We start from the raw sequence: 20,010 nt of genomic DNA on the forward strand, positions 1-20,010 counted from the left end.
TAAATAGCTTTTTCTGACAGGGTGCCATCGCAGACACCGAGAGCTTGGGGAGGAAGAGGGGGAGGAAGGGGAAGTAGCGAGTGGGGGGCGGGGCATGACAGTGAGGTGAGAGAGATAGAGAGAGCGATAGAGGGAGGAAAAGGAAAATGGAAGAAAGATGGAGGTGAAGGTTATGTGCATCAAAGCAGCTTGACAGGTGTCAGGTATGCACATATAAATTTACTGCACTGGTACACACATCAGCAACAACTGCTGTCTTTATGCACTCGAACACAACCTGAACATTATGATACATGAATAGTACATGTTATACAAAACAAGCTACTACCACGAATGCTCAAACAGCCAAGACCTTTATTCAGGTCTTTATTTGAGACAGGCCTTTATTCATTTTTAAAGAAGTATATTTTATTATATTTCAATAAGAATTCATTTAATTAATTAGCTACTGTCATGAAACACTGTGCAATGATGGTACTTCAAAGGACATTCAGGAAGTCTGTCCTGATGGGCTTTTTGCTTCCACATATTTAAGTGTTGCCTGTGTGGAATTTGTCATAGATATTGACTGGCATTTACTGTAGCCAGTAGTGCTGAATGCAAATTTATTTGATGCAGAATCAGTATACCCCCCGAGTGCAGGATGAGTCATCAACATTTTTTTAGCATTTTCCTGGACATGACAAGCTCTAAAATACCATTTAGAATACCAACAAAATGACCTCTTGTCTTTGATGGACAGGTGATGTATAGTTCAAGATATATGTGATAAAAAATACCTAAACATCGATTTTGACTTCACAGGAACTAAAATCTTCTGCAGGAAGTGCTGAGTGAGGAAGTCACTGCTCCTAACTAAAAAAAAATAAAAAATAAGCACATAAACCACCAAACAAAAATAGTGAGATTTAATACACTGGGGATCAATAAAGTATTTCTTTATTTTTTTTAATTCTTTATTTAGGTCTCCATTAGCCTCCACAAAGTGGTCACTAAAAAAAGCAATAAAAAGACAACAATTTAGAAATCATGCAGTGTCAGAAAGACAAAAAAACCCAAAATTAAGATCAGAAAATAAATGAAATGGCTCATGGCACATGAAGCAATAACTGACAGTATGCTGTAATTAAAATACAAACAAATTTGTGAATAAATAAATTAATAACATTAACAAAAATGTTCCAATACTGCAATAACAACATTTAGATGAGCTTCATCAGTTTTACTTTTAGTGACTTTCTGAAATAATATCTTTCTGATCTGTCCAGCGTTGGGAAACATATTCCATGCTAATATATAGAACAGTTCCTGCAACAGTGTTTCACATTAAAAGCCTTCCAGCAGCCCAGAAGGGTAATCCTGCTCTTCCTGTTAGATGGTAGATTCATGGTGGATGCTTCACATTAAAAGTGAAGCATCAGCAGGAAATGCTGAGTTTCACTCACATTATTCCGAACAAAAGAATCTGCAAAGTAGAAGAGATTGAATTATGTAGTGAATGAGAACAGCTTGTCTGTAAAAACAAAAGAAAAGAGAAGAACCCCAGGGCAGCAGATTGATGAGCATGACATGTTCCATGTACTGATGGAATTAGCGCTGTGCTAATGTGCATTATGTTGAAATGCTTTCAGGATTGTTTATCACATTGGCCCTGATTTGAGTAATGGCTTCCCTCTGAGAATTACAATATATTACCTTTGGTGCGGTAAACTTGCAAAAGGCCTCTGCTGCCAATACCAAGTATATTGGCACACACACACACACACACATGCATATACACACAAACAAGAGATTATGCTTGCCCGAATGTCCTGACACACACACACACACACACGCAGGTTCCCCTCCGTCTGCTTTGATGAGGTGAACGAGTGTGAACCTGCCGCATCTCGCATTCCTCCGTCCTCCCTCTCCACGCAGCAGCAGTCCTTGTCTCCCTATCGATCCCAGCTTATCTTCCCGTAAACCTGGACCTCTCTTCTCTCCTCCTCGCCTCGCGCCCCCCTCCTCTCCCAACCTCACCTCCCCTCCCCTCCCCCCTCCTCATTGCTATCGATCAGCCTGTGTGTTCAACAAAGTAGAGAGCAGGCAGTGGTTAATGCAGAGCCGGGGCTGGAGGAGCGCTGCTCGTGGTTCACGGATCGCCTTTCCCTCCTAATGGGCTCAATCAGGCTCTAATAGACCCTGGGTTAGAGCGTCAAGGCCCACCACTCTCTTCTCACTCCTCTCACCTTTCACTTCGCCTCTCAACAAATATCTGTCTGCACTGTACGTCTGCCAGGTGCATTTTCAGCTGATGACCGTTGATTTCGCTAACTGATCCGATAGCTGTCGTTTGCACATTTTTTTATATACATTTATTCATCCAGGGAAGGATTTGCTTCTGCTGAGTATGCACACACTTCTTCAGAAATGTCCTGCTGTGCATTTTTTTACAGTAACGCACATTCATTCCTGAGAGCTGCCCAGTATGACCACAGTCGGCTAATTTTGGCCACTGGGAAGTGCCCAGTACCAGAGTCAAGTCTTTGATTGTGTCTAGACGTCTCTCAGTCACTGAGCACTTTGAATCCAGCTGGGTTAAGTGCCTTGCTCAAGGGAGCTTTCATTGTCACTAGTTGTTGAGTCAGGGGAAAGTGTCTCACATTTTTTCCCTTACAGATTCAGCTTGCCCTCCAGGCATTTGAATGGATTATGAATGAAAAGTAAAACACCAAAGTAAAAGAATAAAAGTGCAAGCGCCCAATCGCCACAGGGGTTGGAGGGGGTGAATATACAAAAAATGTAAATTTGTACCCCAAAATATGATAATGACAATCATTCTAACCTCAATATTCAGTGTTGAACCAACTCTAAAACACACTGGATGATCCCTGAACTCATCCCTTCATGTTGGTTCACATCAACCATCCACAGCGAGCACAACAACTGTGTGCACAGCTTGTGGACGTGTGCCAAGATTTTTGGTCCTTCTGTAACCTGCGTGCACCATGTATGGTTGATGATTCACAGGTAGATATATTGGTTGATTGATATTATCAGGCCAATATTGGTATCAGCATATATAGTCTGATATGTGCCTAATGTACATATGCTATACTCTGCATATTCTATTCTGTATAAAGAATACTGGCTACTATACTCAGTATCAGAATTCCCCTACTCCCTAATAACAGTATCAGTATTTGCCCCAAAAATCCAGTGTATCAGGCCATGTTTTAAGGTCCATGGTGCAAATAAAACAGTCTATCTGCAGCATCACTGATACACACAGTATTCACTAATTAAAAATACAAGTCAAAGTCATGAAAAAACAAATTTAAGTACCTAGGTATGAAGTAAAAGTACTGGTTTTACCCTCGTACTGATATATTATTGTATATGATGTCATGTCACTTTTAATACTGAAGTATCAATGTGTCAGCTGCATGTTACTGTTGTAGCTGCTGAAGGTGTTGCAAGTTTTGTACTTTCTTCCTCCATTCTTTCAATTTTGGTGAAATACTGGATCATTTGAACATTTACTGAAATTAAGTTTAGAGGTGGGAAAAATCACTATTTGCTGGAGGTGTTAATAACTCACACATCTAAAATGTGACCCCGACTACACAGCTTTTGCTAAGATGTCAATAGCCAAAATGAGTGGAATCCACTGGTTTGGCTTTTAACGATGTGTTATATTTCAAAAGTTTTCATATTACCCATTGTGTCAAATCTTCATCTTAAAAGTTATGAGTAACTAAAGCTGTCAAATAAATGTAGAGGAGCACAATATTTCCCTCTGAAATGTAGCAGGGTGGAGGTTTAATGTAACATAAAATGGGAATACTACAGTAAAGTGCTGTTAAAAGTTGTACTTAAATACAACACTTGAGTAAATATACTTAGTTGCTGTCCGCCACTCGATACACATGTGTGCTAATAGTTCACATGCTAACATTACCCATCAATTTAACCACAGAGGAATCTGACAGTGAAATCAAGTAACTTTTCAGAAAGGAAATAACATTGTTCCTCCATCTAGCACCACAAAAAAATGTTATGTAATTTTTTTTTTTTAAATTCTTTCTGGTTTTCAAAAAATATATTTTTGGTTTCAGAAAAGAAAAGGTCTGGAGTGCTCAGAAGTTCAAACAAGTGTAATGAAGGTGCTCTTTGGTAGGGAACACAAAAGTTCAGAAAAGAAAAGGTTGAAGGCTCTCGTCTGGCAAAATGTTAAGAGCTTTTATTATTCAGATGACTTTCTTGATGAAATTTTAAGAACACAGACAATACCTGTGTGTTAAACTAGAGCTGGTGTTAAACTGCCTTCTTCAGTTTTTTTTTCTTTTATTGGTTTAACTTAACTAAATGTTCATAATAACACACAAGTAGGTCAAAGTTGAAGCAGAGGGTCGGTCTGTAAACTGGGATGCATGGTTATTCATTGTGTGCATGTTAGCTGTCATGCTCACGCACTTCAGGTCAAGTTTTTGACCCCATACTTCAAAAATAATACATATTTGAGTTTTTGGGAAGTGGCTCTGCTCATGTAAGCTTGACACATACTGACCCTGAGCTCAAAAAAATCCACTGCAGAGCCTGAGATACACAACTTTTGATGATCATGAGCACATACTGAGAGAAACGTTCTAAATTCAGCTAAATCTAAATGCTAATACAGGAGGCAGCTCTGGGGAGGTGGAAGGAGTTAAATATGCTGAAAGCAGGTTGTGGTGCAACAGCAAGATTGCAAAGCTCAGTGTGGATTCATGCAGAATGAGGCTTTATATTGACAGTCTAGTAGATATGTAGTGCTCCTTTATGTTTGGATGAGATTATGGATCATGTCAGAGGCAGGTAAGTCACAGGTAAGTCTAAAGTCTAAAGTCCCAACCCCTAAACTTTGAGTTTCAAGGCATAAAGCGCTCTTCACCAAATGAAGCGCCATTTTAACAACACAATCTCAACTTACCGTTCTTTGTGGAACTTCAAATGTTGAAAGAAGTTGATAGTTGTGTCTCCATCTCTAACTTTTAGACATGCATGTTTTGCACAGCTTACTGCAGTTCTTTTCTTAATGACCACCACATAATTTTTTTACTCAAACAAAATTATCTTGGGGATCATTTTTTTCCAACTGGAGACCAGTAATGCCACACTAAGTCTTCATGGCTCTCTCCTGCAAATTGATTGGATGGTGTTTGATTTATTCAAACAAAGTTTTGACCCTGTGCTTTAACAATCAGTGGATAATCTTAGGAAGTGAATGCCCTGAGTAATAGACCACATAACTAATGCCATCTTGCTGTGTTGTATGAGCCAGAATTGAAGTAGTAATGGCTCAAAATTGAAGTTTTATCACATATCAGCTGCCACTGCCAGTCAAATATAGACAAAAATAAACAAATTCAAAATTCTCTCTTTGACCAAACTAAGACAAGCTTAAATTACCTCATTAACTCCATAAAATGCACTTAATTTAAACTCGACAGACAGAAACAAAGTTAACTCACCATAACGGTCTTGTCCAGTTTTTATTCCTCAACAACTCTGGTTTGGTCAAAATAGTACACCGTACTCCAGCCAACAGCAGCGTCCTGAGCCAGAGCAGCATCCACACACCATTAAATTGGCAAAATAAAATGACAAAAGTGTCCCAGAAACACAACTAGAGATGTACTCAGCCAATCGTTGATATAGCTGTCCAATCACCCAACTGTATGGCAGTTGTAGAAAGATGATCTGTCCACTGAGTTAGCTTGTGCAGGTTGGCTAGTCTGCCAACCCTGATTAACATTAACTTTTTCAAGTAACACTCAGGCTCCTAGAGCATGAGTGACTGTATGTATTAAGGAAAACTTGGATTTTATTCAGCCATTAAAAAACAAGCCAACAAAACCTGCTAGCTAGCATTAGCTAATAAGGAAATTTTCTGCGTCCACCCACAAAAAACATCTTGATGAATACCATTAGGGTCTATAGCATTAATTTTAGTTGAATCAGAAAGCTGATTCACACTTTTAAAATAAAATTTAAATAACATAACTCAAGTAGTCACAAGGTTCAAATCTAAATGAAGTCAGGAGACACTGGTCTTAAAGTCAAAGTCAAGTTGCAAGTCTTCTTTCTTTTCTCAAGTCGAGTCTTAAGTCATCAAATTTGCACTTCAAGTTTGACTCGAATTCAAGTCCACACCCCTGCAAAATGAAACTTCAGCTACTGCATCTCTTTGGAAAACTGCAAAACTAGTTAAATATAAAAAATTGTCCATGAAATAAGAAACTTGACCATGAAAGTCTCAGCCCACAAAGTCGCTCTAACACTCAACATTTTCACTACAGTCAAGTCTCTCCCTTTCAGTCCTGTTTTTCCTCTGTCGGCTGTCACTCTGTTCATCTCCTTGTCCGTGTAACCCCCCCAACCCACCCCACCTGCCTGCCACTGAAGTGTGTAGGCTGCTTCCACAGGAGTCCAGCTAGGTGTAACCTTTCTGCCCTGTGGCACCTCACTGGGATCCAGAGCCCTGGGCTCAGCGTGAACTCGTGAACTCTTCCTTATAGAAATGCTGAAAGAGTGGAGCCGAGGAGAGGGAAGAGGACACAGAGAGTGGGAGGGCGAGGGAAAGAGCGCTACCGGACAATTAGCCCCCCTAGGAGCGTAGTAGGCGGCCTCCCCAAGCCAGAGCGCACCGTGTGTGTTAGTTTCACAGACTGGCAGCCATAGAGGGAGAAACCAAAGCGGCCGAGAGGGAGCTAGTGTGTGCGTGGGTGTGTGTGTGTGTCATAGTGTTTTGCATTCACACGCCCAGCGGTTGTTGTTCCGAAATGAGACAGTACGTCGGGTGCCTGCAGGCGTCAATACGACCATTTCTATTATTCAGAGCTGATTACAGCGCTAAATCGTACAGCAGTGAATACTTTTTAATGAGCTTTGAAATACAACAGAGAAAGTTTGTCAGCCTTTTTGTTTGTCTGACTGTGGCTGGCGGGTGAAAAGAGCATATTTGCAGGAGTGATTTTATTAGTGCGCTGGTGTGTGAGGAGCAGGTTGCAGGATGTGTATGTGCATCTGTGCATATGACACGTGAGAAAGCATTGCTTTTATGTTTTGTGTACGGAGTATTTTCATTTATCATCCACAGAAATATAGGTTCTATGTGCATGTGTCTAAGTAGTTGTCCGTAATCATACGTGTGCAGCATTTATAATCAATATGTAAATAAGCACTAAAACACAGTGTCAGTCTGAATGGATTTGTGTGTGTCTGTGTGTGTGTGTCTGTGTGTGTGTGTTTGGCTGCTGTTGTTCATCAGCCAGTCCATTGCTTTGAGCGAGGCTGATCGACCTGCGACTACACGGTGATCATGACCTCGCACACACACACTTACGTATGTGCATTGATGACAGGTCAGAGCGCTGTCCCAGCATCCCCCCAGGGCCAGCAAAAGGGGCCAGGCGGGTCGAGGTAGGGCGGAGTGCACGTGGGTTTTTACCATTTCTCGCTGCGCTCGTGTGTGCTCATCAGAAACAACATACGCTGACAGCACAAGGTCGACCAGAGAACAGAGCAAGAGGGAGCTCCTGATGGAGAGATGGAGAGATGGAGAGGAAAACACAGACAGGGTGTCTGCTCACGCACCACTAACCTGGTTATTGTTGGCTTTCTGAAGTAATCTGATTTCTTAAATCTCATGTAAACCAAAAAACCTGTTTTCCACAATCAGGTTAAAGGTTTAAATAAGATAATGTAGCTGTATTGTGAACCTCTTCCTGATGTAAATGTGTTCTTATTATAGTTTTCAATAGTCCATATCCCATATAATAGACCTTTTTCACAGCCGACATGATGACATGAAATAGTAGGTAAACACAGGAGTTACCCATAATATTAATTAAGGTTTCATTCCATTCAGGTCAACCAGAGTCAGGGTGCTACTGTTGTGCTCACTGGAAAGGCTCTGCTACACTAACAAAACAGGGATTTAATTAGTATCATTGGTAACACACGTGTTTACCATACTGTTTCATATCAATATGACTGCCATGAAAAAGATCTATTACACTGAGAACAATCAGCAACACAGACAAATAACCAATTAACCCAAAGTCCAGTTTAGAAATCCATTATCTTTAAATTATTATACAGTGATTCATCCTAAAAATGACACAATAAATTTCCTTGATAAACAGATTGAATTCCCATATTTGTGATTATTTTCAAGTTTACAGCAGGGGGCTGAAACTGCTGGCCCGGGGGGCATTTTTCCTCATTTTAATCTGCTACCATTTGCCTTGTTACAGTTACTGTATTATGTTGTTAATACAAACTCAACACTTCCTGTATCTGTTTCAACTTAAAAGCCCTAAGGCATTTCATTGGACAGAACCCCTTCATTCCTTAACAAGTCTTTTATTGTGAAACATTAGCAGGAATGTGTTGTGGTAACTTACTTGCAGCTCTGGAGCGGCTGAGTCACTTCAGAATTATTGTCCGGTCTGGGATGCTTTTTAAATCAAACTGCTTTGAAAATTTTTAAATCAGTTCAGCTCTGTTAATAAATAAATGTGAGATAAATGCATTTTTGTTTTTACACCTAAGTATTATAAAGCATTGAATTTTATATTTTATCAGAGTGGAAAGTTTCAGAATTTTACAAGAAGCAGTCTGTTCATTTTATTCCTTCTATCACTGAGTGAAATTGGCTGCTGTAGTAATTGGATGGAATTAAAACCACAGACCTCCTGGGCACAGGGCTGAAAACCAGTGATTAGAATCAGCTATGAACAGTAAAAACTCTCCACTCAAACTCCAGCTACTGAATTTCTTTGGGGTTGGTTTTCAGCTCCTTGAGGTAGATAATGATGGCTGCAAAAAAAAAAAAAAAAAAAAAAAAAATCAGCCAGAAACCCCTCAAATATTGTTGATATGATTTTGATATGACTGATATTGGTATTGATATTCTACTGTTGATTGGCAAAAAAAAAAAAAAAAACATGCCTCTGTACACATACAGCAGATGTGAAGCAACATTAGCATTTATTTAGACTGGTGATGAATGTAATCCCAATATTCATTCTCCTTTTAGCTCTGTTGTGGTCTCCACCTTCTTGAGGGACGTATGCAGTTCTTTCGACACCAAATCCTCCACTTTGCTGTTTGGTGCTGGGCGAGAAGAGTACAGTGAAATTATCAGAGCTCTTTCATTGAAAACAGCTGCCTGCTGTGCCTGGCAACAGTGTTGATGAGAGTGGTTAGAGTGAACCAAAACATTAATTAAAACTGTGGGCTGTAAAACCATAACAGCGATCTGAAAGATCTGATCAGAAGCGTTACCAACTTGTCAAAATTCAAGGGTTATCATTTCATCCTGGTAATATTATCCTGTAATTCTAGAGGCTCCTGGTTTCTGCATCACAAATAGCCGCATCAGTCAAACTGGGGATCAACTATTGTTGAGTTCAATAGTTGTGAAATATTTCCACACCCCAGGTCCTTGGAGTAAGATGTGCTTCCATCAGACGTGCATCAACCGCCACAAACCAAAGGCACAGATGGCCTCACTGCCCGATTAGCTGGACGTCAGTCTCTCCAGCTTCATCTCGCCTGCACCTCCTCTTCTATCACTTCCTCGGGCCTGAGCAGGTGTTTGGCCTGCAGTCAGAGTCCAAATCAGATCCATTTCATCTGTAATCAGCTGGAGCCCCTGGCACTGATGGAAGAGATCAGAGTGCGATCAAAGAATTATAAGCCGACCACGCCTGACCAGCCGACCATGACATGGACAAGGCGGCGAGGGTTTGAGGGGGAGGTGGGGGGCGGGGGAGTGGTGCAGGCGAGCGGGGCAAGAGTTACAGCATGGGATGAAAGGAGAGAAGATGGAGATTTGAAGGCCTGCAGAATCTCCCAGGGGAGAGACATGAAAGAGCAGGGTGCTGTGGGGGGAGGCAGCAGGGAGGCTAAGATGTTACTCTGCAAGCTCTCATGGGAGTTTTTCTTTTTTCTTTTTTTTTTTTTTTTTGACATTTCCATCAAGTGGAAATAGGTTGTTTAAAGTCAAATGTGGTGCTCAGTTCCGCTTCAATTTGAGGTAATTAGGATGGGAAGTGAATTCCAATCACAATGTGAGGGGAAAGTCAATGACATTAACTTGAGTTGCAGATGAATTGCTTGATGCCCCCGCCGCTGGTTAGCAAATCATTAATTGATTGCAAATATGGGAAATCATGTGTTCAGGTGCATGAAAATCAATTGGGCGGCTCACATATTGACGGTAGGTTTAAAGGAGGATTTCAGACACTTTTTAGCGTGTGTTAACATCGTGTTGGATGATTCAGAAGGACACTACGGCAAGCACGATCACAAATCTTTCGCATTCATCTTCTGCATTGATACACACACTGCATGGAGCCGATCAAACCCCCCTTTGATTATCAGTCTTTCATGTGTGCCAGCTCAACATGAACACATTGCCAGCACATCACCCACACACACACACACACACACACACACACAGCCATGAACACACTCTTTCATGTGAGCCGGTCAGCATAGTGTTTTCACACCTATATTCACAGATATGGTATTTAATGCTATCACTTAGATGCAGACTCGCTCATGCCTGATATTGCTTTAAGCCATTCAAACCATGCAGACTCTCACACACAACACACAAACTCTACCTGGTTTTAAGTGTCCACCTGTGTCTTTGTACAAAGACTCTCAGACGCTGAGCATGCATGGTGTGGGTGGGTGTGCGTGTGTTTCAGTGTCAGTGGAGTGTCCCTGTCTGCTCCATTAGCTCCACACTCTGAATAAACACAGTGTTGCCTTCATCTGTCCTGTCACTATGTAGGCAAAAGCTTCTCACTTCAATGTAGAGCTGAGTTTTTTCGGCCTTGTTGCACGCATGGCTCTTCTTGTATGAATAAGTGAGAAGAAATAGCAACAAAAAAAAAATTCAGAAGTCCATGTTGACTTCTCTCACATCTCACAAGTCATCAATTTTGCAGGGAGGGCTGTAAGACGATCTTGCTTCACTCTGATTTCATAGCCATTTTGCTCTGGACTTGAACCCAGAACCTTGAAATCTCTTCTTTGATGCGTCGCCACGACTGAAGCCGATGTATATTTTTACATTTATATTCAAGGCATTAGCTAAAGCCGTCATACAGAGTGACTTAACAGCGTCTGATTCAAAACACCCAAAACTGTTTCTGTATGGGAGCTCTGTGTTTTTAAGGTCTGATCTCTGATCAAAACGTTCCAGATGTAAAAATTTGTCTAAATTGGTGGAATTATCATATGATACATCTTGTCCCAAGGCTCTCTGGTGGGTTCACAGACTCATAGATAACATTTCTGAACCCCCCCTGAATACATTTGAATTACAAAGATGAAACTAGGTGAACTCTGGTCACAAATTATCATTTGCCAATGTACCTCTCTGTGTGGAAAAAGATCATGCTTTCAACAATTTATCTTTAGAGGCTGTCTCTGAAAGTAAAGTTCAAAAAGATGAACCATGCCACCAATCAAACTGTGCCTCTTGTAGGACCCACATTTTTCTTTTTCAGTGACATCCACTTCCTCCGTGGTCACAGGTGGTAAAATTCCATCAAGCTGTAAAACTACAGAACATTTTCACAGCAGCTATTGAAAAGATTGAACAGGAAAATAAATAGGAGGGTAAACACAGGTCTAACCAGTGGTACTAATTAGGTTCTGTTCCTTTAGGTCGAGAATAGAATGGGATCACTGGTAAAACCTGTTTATCCTCCTATTTCATATAAATATAGCTGTAAGAAAAATGTCTCTTCTTGTCTAATGAGTCTTAAAAAGATTTTTCGAGAGTGCTGCCTTATTCTTTGTCATTTCAACATACCAACACTCATGTCCAAAAAGTTCTTGAAACAAGCTCATTTGAATGGGAACCAGCTTCAGATCACCCATATCAGCAGCTCTTAGAGGCTAAATGCGAACCTCAGCATGCTAGCATGCTCACTATGACAATGCTAACATGCAGGTATAGCATGTTCACCATGTTCATTTTTGTTTTAGCTACCATGCTAACATTTTCTTACTAGCATCACAAACTACAGCTGAGGCTGCTGGTATGTCATTAGTTTTGTAGGTATTTTGTATGGACATATAGGAAGAGGCCTTTTTCAAAGCAGCCATTTTTTTACAAGAAATAGGAGGGTAAACACAGGTGTTACCAGTGATACTAATTAAGGTTCAGTTCCATTCAGGTCAAACAGTGTCAGGGTGCTGCTGTTGTGCACGTTGACTCACTGGAAAGGCTCCACTACAACTAAACAAAATGGGCTCTTAATTAGTATCATTATTAACACCTGTGTTTATCCTACTGCTTTGTATCAGTGCAATAAAAAAGATCTTTGGCATCAGTATTTGCAGGAGTCCATAAACAAAAATACTGATTGAACTAAAACTTTGACCTGATGATGGTGCTAGATGAAAAGTCTGAGGATCACCAAAATTCTTACTATTCATCCTGTGTGGAACATGTGTGTTTTTACCAAATTTCATGTCAGTCAATTAAATAATTGCCAAGATATTTCACTCAAAACGACAAATGTCAACCTCATGGTGGTGTTTGAGGAAAGGTCGGGGGATCGCCAAAGTCAATAGGATTCATATCCCCTCAGAATGAGGTGACCAGATGAGAATGGATGAAATTCTGAACAGTGGAGTCTGGGGTTGGTGTGCCATTTCATAGAGATTAAAATGTAAAGAATAATTAATGTTTTCAAGATGCACCAAAATGCATAAACCATTACGCACAAGTGACAGGTGTGGTACAGTATTTTTAAACATTTTCAGCAGCTAGGTTTGTCATGAAGCTGTGGGAGCTTATGAACACATTTATAGAAAGTTTTTCCACTGTGGTGGCTGCACTGGTTTAAAACAGGTTGAATTGCATTAACAATCAATTATTTATGGTAGCCTAATCAGTGAAATAGACAAGTGCAAACACAATAATATTCTTACATATTTTATGAAACAGACAGGACATTTTTAAAAAGCTAAAAGAAAAAATCCTTCCCTACATAAGAGTTTTGATCAGAATATTTTCACAGGTTTAGAGAGTAAAAGAAACTATTGATCTATTTATTCATGAAGACAAATTGATAATTTAATCAGGGGTTCCCTCATTTGAAGATTTTTCTTTATTCTGGTGACTGCAGCAGCTTGTTTGGCGGCTCCAAAATACAAAAGCTGTACAGTGTGGAATTTTTCATCAAGTCAGGTTTCGTCCTTCCACAGCACGTTGTTCATATTACTATAGGCTAACTGTTAACTTTCAGTGCAAAATGTTAAGGCAATCTATCCAGTTTTTCCAAGTAATTGTCAATATTTTCACAATAATCTGTTCTAGATCAGTCTAGACAGTAGCAGCTTTCAGTGTCTGATGATGCTCTCATTGCTGTTTTTCTTATTGTTGGCACAGGCCTGATTTGTTACTTTTCCGTATTATCTGATATTGAAAACCAGTAGCCTCAGAAACCCACACATGTCCAACCATTTATGCACAAGCGCTGCTCCAGCTTCCCTCTATACTGATTTCAAAGCGAGGGGAACGCAGCATAAAAGTCCTGGAGCCACTCTCATCCCTCCGACCACAAGGTGTGAAATCGTTTGATCCAGTTTGTTCTATTTAGGTGAAGCAGCTTTTGTGTGCGTGAGAGTTTGCACTTGTGCGTATTTGTGTGTGTGTGTTTTTAAACTGAGCACTAAAAGGTGGAGGGAGATGGGAGGGGAACGGGACTGCAGGAAGGAAGGAAGGAAGGAAGGCAGGAAGAGGGCTGACGGTAGCCGCTGTGTTTGTTTTGCAAGGAGGGGGGAGATGAAGGGTGGGAGCTGTCCTTTAGTTCATCCATGTATGTGTGTGTGTGTGTGTGTGTATAGGGGCCGTTACGGGTTAATGGACATTAAGTCTGTCCCTGTGTGACAGTCGGAGTGGAGGGCAGCGAGTGATGTGCCCTGGCTCTCTGTAACCCACAAAAGGGTCAGAGGTCGGGGTTAAAAGTCAAACAATGCCTGGAAAGACTAGCAATCAGCTCTGTGTGGGTGTGTGTGTGTGTGTGTGTGTGTATGTGTGTGTGTATACATGTATTACTCATGTAGTGGGGACATAAATCTGTTTATAAACTCATATTGCCAGTAAATTTTAGGGTTAGGGTTCGGACAGGTCTACGAGAAGTGTGTATAAGTCAGGTGAATGTCAGTGTTCTCTGAAGTGATGGAAACACAACTCTGTGTGTGTGTGTGTGTGTGTGTGTGTGTGTGTGTGTGTGTGTGTGTGTGTGTGTGTGTGTGTTTGTGTGTGTGTGTGCGCGTAGAAGGAAGGGTAGGGAAAGGTTGCCAGGAAAGGAGAGGTGGGGAAAATGAAGGGCAGGAAGAGGACAATGGAAAACACAGACGTACAGCGGTGAAGAAAAGAGGACAGACAGATGGGGGTCAAAAACGTTCTTCGCTTCCCTTTTTTCTCCCTCAACATCCGCTCACTTCGAAGAAACGATCCTGCTTTGCTTCTCCCAACAGGGACTCATCTTACCTCCAAACACACTTTGACAAGAAACACGCAAGCACACATTTAGGCAAAAGAAACACACACGTGCACGTACAAATTGACAAGCGCAGCCAAAACACACACAGGAGCTTGAGCAACCTAATCAGAACATGCGGCCTATTTCTCTGTATGTTTTAATGAGCTCTCCATTGTGGAGTGCTGACTGATATTATTAGGCTGCCATGTCTCAGCTCATTAGCTAAACCAGGCTCAACAACAACACCAGCAGCTAAAAGATGATTTGATACCGCCTGCAGAGTTATGTGACACCGCAGGACCTTAAAGAGGCCGTGGTGAGAGACGGAGCAAGTGAGTTAATTTGGTCACCAGGGGAGAAAGAGGCTGAATCTCGCTTCTTATGACACAGCCAGGGATCATAAGAGTGGGTTTGATAGAAAGAAAAAGAAAAATACATCATAGGCTGACTTGAGCCTTTTCCCCCGGCGTTCATCAAGTTCCCAGCACATGTGGCTTGAAGATTCAGTGTGCAATTTTTGTAGCAGAGTGGTGTCAAGTGGAGAGAAGTAGTCAACAACAGTGAATAGAGAACAATATTGCAGCTAGCTAATACATTTTTAGTTGATTGTTATTGCTCTGTGGTGAATGGCTCAATTTTCTGTATTGGCACCGTATGGAATCCCTCTGCTTTGCACCATTAAAGCAGCTAAATGAGTCAAACTGAACCGAGGAGTACGACTTTGATGGGTTTTGAATGGAGTGTACGGCTACATGATCTCAAAGACAGCACTACTGTTAGCATGGTAATCCGCTAACACGTTTACAGCCTGCTGACCACTGTTGGCTGTGCAGCCTGTTATATTAAAAGACGTTTGAATGCAGTGGCTTAATATAAAATAAATTCTTAATCCACGGCATCACATCATGTGGGGAAAACATTTTTAGAATGGCCCGGAAAATTTTCATTTTGATCCATCAACCTTTGTATTTCAACCAAAATGTGAACGTTCTAGACCTGTATACACGAGGAACACTACTGGGAAGCTACAGAGTGATATAAAAACCTTAAAATCCCCAAAACGAATGTCGCCAATTTTAAAATGCTGTGAAGTGGGGAGGAGGAAGGGAAGGTCAGTGGGGTGGGTGTGGGAGGCTAGACGTAAGAGTGAGGGAGATCCTGGTCAACTTCTTGTTTTTGTTTTGTTGTTTATTTTTCATTTTTTATTTTTTGTTCATTTTACATGTTTACCTTTTTTGTATTACATGTTCTGCACTTTGTTTTTTATTACCTATTACCTTTGTTCCTACCACATTATTTTATTTCCTAATGACTGAGTTAAAAGTGAAATTTAATTGCTCAATTAAAAATGAAACAAATACAATAAAACGCTATGAACATATCTAAATGTAGGCTAAGCATCACAGTGTAACACTATTGCATACTGAGTACTGAGTACAGATAATACTGTGAACCTCTTCTACCACTGCTTATTAACTACAGTGACAGTGAGTTGCAGTGTTGCTTTGTGATATTTTTTAATGGACCCATTTCAGTAGGAATTTGATGTATTACATTGCTTTGTTAGTTGTCGTTTTACTAGAATGGCATCGAGCCATTCTTTACTCATTATCTTTTTTCCCAGACTCACATTCTGAACAGGGTTTATTGTGTGACAGACCCACACATTAATCCTGTGATAATACTGTAGTAACACTTGTAATATATACAACTGTAGTGTTAGACCAACACGGTTGTTATATACTTCTCCATAAATGTTGAAAGTAGGTGAAGTTGTGCCAGAAAATTCCACTCTGATGATACAACGTTGACAGAAATTGGAAAGTAATTTATATCGAATTAATCCTTGTTATTGCAATAGGGCCTGATCCTGTACAATACATCCATATGGTGTAGTTTTGCTATCAGTAGGTGAAATCTGATGCTGAAACGTACACCTTAGGCACTTCTGGTAACCCCTTCCTTTAACTATAAATGCTGTACTATAAAGTACCCCACTGTCATGTGACCAGTTTGCAGTCTGTCCCAGCATGCAGTGGGTAAAAAGGAGATGTCCTCAACAGACAAAATTGACCACATTGATGATATTTCACTAGGATTTTATAAACCATTTTTTTTCATGGGTTTGAAAATCAACATTTAGTATTTGGCAATAATATGAGTGACAATCTGTTGTGCTGTTTGACTGGCAGAGAGGAGGAATGAGAGGGAGACGGAATGAAAGAAACAGCAAATAGAAAAAGAAGAAGTGTAAATGAAAGCGGTGTGTACATTTTTAAGCTTTTTCTCAGGCAGAAGCCTTGAATCTCCTTCTCCTCCACCATCCTCTTCCTCTGCATCTTCCCCTGTAGTGTTTACACGCTGCCTCTTCACTTAATCCGGCCTTCAGGATGCCCACTTCACTTCGTTACCTCTCAGCACAGAGATGGAAAAGTGGATGTTGAGGGAGAAAAAAGAAAAAGAAAAAATGCAAGCCTCCTGCAACTGCTCCGAACATGTATTTTCTTTCTTCATAACTCTCCCTGCGTTTCTCTCATCCTTTCAGCCCTTCATCCCTCACTCCCCTCCCTCGCTCCGTCCATCTCAATCTCAATCTCAGCTCACTCAAGCGTTGGCCGGCGAGGCCTCCAGCATCGATCCAATAAAGCTGGTAGCCGGCACCGCGAGGCCTGAAGAGCTTCGTTTAAGCACGCTCATTTAACAGCACGTCGCCATGATCTGATCTGGGGTGGAGGGCGGCGGGGGACTGTGGGGTGGGTGTTTGATTTTTTTTTTTTTTTTTCTCTTCTTTCAGCCTCTACTTATTTTCCTCTCAAAAGTGTAATCAATAACCGTCACATTGGCTGGACGTGGGCGCACAAACACACACACACACATCTCCAAATCTCAATTACCTCCCCTGCCAATCCACCAAATAGATGTGTGTTTGCCAGCATTGGAATTTAATATTCACGTGTGGGACTGGATGAGGGAGTAGGTGACATAAAATGTGCTATACAGAGGTGTTTTCTGTCTTTGTCCTGGGTTAAAGTAAATACAGTTTGACATTTTGTGCCTGTTTAAAAGTCTGTGGGTTTCCTTCTCCAATAAGCATGAATCATCAAAGGCACTATTCCACTCACTGATATCCAGAGGCAGGTGCAGAGGGGCAAGCGCACAGCTGGTCGGTGCATTTCTTTGTGTTTCAGTGTGCGTCTTTGTGTTTAAATCTTATGAGAATATTTGGTCCCCATTAGAATACAAACATTAAGAACAAACCATCCTTCCTTATATCTGCAGTGGTCAGGTTAAAGTTCAGTAATTGGTTTAGTATTAGGCTAATTAGACTTGGTCAATGAGTTGTGGTTAGTGAGTTGGAGATGCAGTGGGTTTACCATCGGGTCAGTTCACTCAAATCAGTTTAAAAAGAGATTTCTGCTTCCCTTTGAATACAACAGATCTGTTCTCCAGACAGCGGTCCATTTACTGTAGAGTTCTGCCCAAGGCACACCAAATGGCAAGCCTAAATCTCAGGGCACACCTCTATTTATATTCATGCAAAATAGCCTCTATAGCCAACCTAACCAGTGGAGGCAACAAGCAGAGTACTAGCCTATCACCATCTAGCAACTTTGCAGATGGCAAAATTGGGGTTCACTTTGACAGAATTATTTTAATTAGGGTATAGAATTTGCCTCTGTATTGGGAAGTGAGCGAGTACTGATATAGTAGGCAAGGTAATTGAAAATTCATTCATAACGTTTTGTATCATTGCATATTCCAATAATAATGTATGCATGTCACAGTATCCCAAGGCACACCTGAACTTTCCTCTCACCAAACTGTTTAAGACTGGAACTACTTTTTACTGAGAAAACAAGCTCTCCATGAAAACTATGTACTGAATGTTTTATTGGTTCTCCTCAAGATTTTAGTGGGCTTCAAACAAAGTACTTATCAGATTATAATATATATATTTTGCAACCAATTTCCAGCGCTGTAATCATGATTTGTTAAATTCTTGCATTTTTTGTAACCTTTCAAAAATAGTCAGGCAATTATACTGACTAAATGCAGTGACTCAGGCTCACAAGTTAGTCTTTAAAAGCTTCACTCAGTGGAGACGATCTCCAAGCTTTTGTTGTTCAAAGTGGGTGGCAACATATCGAGAGTGTAAAAAAAGAATCTGAATAGCTGAAACAATCCAAAGTCCTCAGGGTGGCCACTTCATGTTGGGACAGTGACATGCTAAGTCGTGTCCTTGAAAAAATGCAAGAGGGATAGGTTTGTTAGCACCTGTATGCTTTGCCATATAAGCTTTGTATTTAGCAATCCTCAGACAATTGGTTTGTAGGCTGACCTGCATTTGTCTGGTATATTGCAAGACTAGCAGTGACTGGCCAAAGACACAGAAACATCAGGGATACACGAGGCTGTGATGGCAGGATTAGCTCCATGCCTTTGAGTGTGGGTAATAAGAATAGCTACAAACAGTTTTACCATAACACACAGTCAAATGACATGTTGTACAACTTGGCTGAAGGATACTGCAACCCTTAGTAACAGGGACATTTTGTGGATGTTGCATTTGAATTATGCTGCTGTGAGCAACGTGAGCAATATTTCATTGAGTTCAATTGTGGAGCATAGCAGCAGAAATCATAGCAAGAGAGATTTCTCACAATTTGGACAAATAAAGCCATCGGCTTGAGTAGTTATCACTAGGTAAGTGAGATAATGTTTTAACCAATAAATCAGTGTAGTGGGGTTTTTTTTGTTTGTTTGTTTTTTTTTTTTTTTTAGAAAATAAAATCATCCAGTAGTAGTTTTGTAGAACAAGCTGAACATGTGATTTCTTTCGTAGCTGTGCTATCTCTCCTTTGGCATTGTTGATAGTAGAGGTTTGCCAGCACAGGTGGCTGCAACAAATCTGCTGTTGACAGCAGCCCAACATTATTAGAAAAATATACTTAAAATATATTTAAGGTTATTTTCTCACTCTACTAATGAAAGGAAGCTACTACTGAAAAGGAAAATTATTTATCAAGGGGTGCTCTCAGTTGATTTTACAGTCAATTATTAATAAATGATGCTTTTCGTCTTGGATTTGAATGTGCTTAACACATTTATACCACTAATTGATGCCATTGTGTTCATACAAAATGGCAGTATCACAGATGGTAAAGGTTTAAGAGCTGGGAGGTCCTCGCAAGCATACTGAAACAGACTTCAGAGCGTGTGTGTACATATAATTTTAATGGGATATTCCTTCTCTCACCCTGTGCATCAGTCTCACCTGCAGCAGCGTAACAAGTCAATCATTCTGTGCTGTTATTGGACTGTAATGCCGCTGTGTAGCTGCACACTTGACATGTTCATTAGGTATAAACCAATTCATTTACAACACAGTGCTATTGGATTGTCCTTGCCTCGACATTCATTTCCCAACACATTGGCGTTTGATGCGTTGCCAGCGCCAATT

General features: G+C 40.6%; 1 protein-coding gene across 1 annotated transcript in view; it reads left to right on the top strand.

Annotated features, from left to right (window-relative positions):
• Nucleotides 1-20,010, top strand: part of sema4c (sema domain, immunoglobulin domain (Ig), transmembrane domain (TM) and short cytoplasmic domain, (semaphorin) 4C) — a 136,998-nt gene that overhangs the window by 45,529 nt on the left and 71,459 nt on the right. The gene's annotated exons all lie outside the window — the stretch shown is intronic.

The sequence above is a fragment of the Lutjanus erythropterus genome, chromosome 10 (genome assembly GCF_056507025.1).
Source record: "Lutjanus erythropterus isolate fLutEry1 chromosome 10, fLutEry1.hap2, whole genome shotgun sequence".
NCBI classification, from domain to species: domain Eukaryota; kingdom Metazoa; phylum Chordata; class Actinopteri; order Lutjaniformes; family Lutjanidae; genus Lutjanus; species Lutjanus erythropterus.